This window comes from Gavialis gangeticus, unplaced genomic scaffold (assembly GCF_001723915.1).
Source record: "Gavialis gangeticus isolate Ggan-Ray unplaced genomic scaffold, GavGan_comp1, whole genome shotgun sequence".
Taxonomy (NCBI): domain Eukaryota; kingdom Metazoa; phylum Chordata; order Crocodylia; family Gavialidae; genus Gavialis; species Gavialis gangeticus.
Genome location: NW_017729032.1, coordinates 124,544,849 through 124,545,287, shown reverse-complemented (window position 1 = coordinate 124,545,287; position 439 = coordinate 124,544,849).

Here is a 439-nt window from a genome sequence, read left to right as displayed (position 1 = left end):
TGAGTTCAATAAGAGTTTATTCCTGAAATTCCTTAGTAATGAGTTACCTTTTGCTCATGAAATCTTTTAAATAGAACTGCTCCCTTGTCAGGGGTTATGAGGTTAGGCACTTAATAAAGTATAAAAATATTAACCAGACAAAAAAGCTTTCAACATTGAAAGATTTTGTCAGTTTTGGCTCAGGTAGACATTATTTTTGGTTAGAAACAATTATTTTCTGTGAAGTTGCACTGTTGTAGTTTAATAAAGCGTAGTGGCATTATTATCTTGCAAGTTGCCTCTGGTGAATAAAGCTCCCCTCCGTCCCATGTTATCAAGTGTCATTTTGCTTCTTTGCAGCCCCAACGTGTTTTTGCAAAAGGTCCCGAGTTGTAGTTGTAAAATCCCTGGTTAAGTTTTGTGATTTTTTTTTTTTTTTATGTAGGTTTTTCTTTTCTGT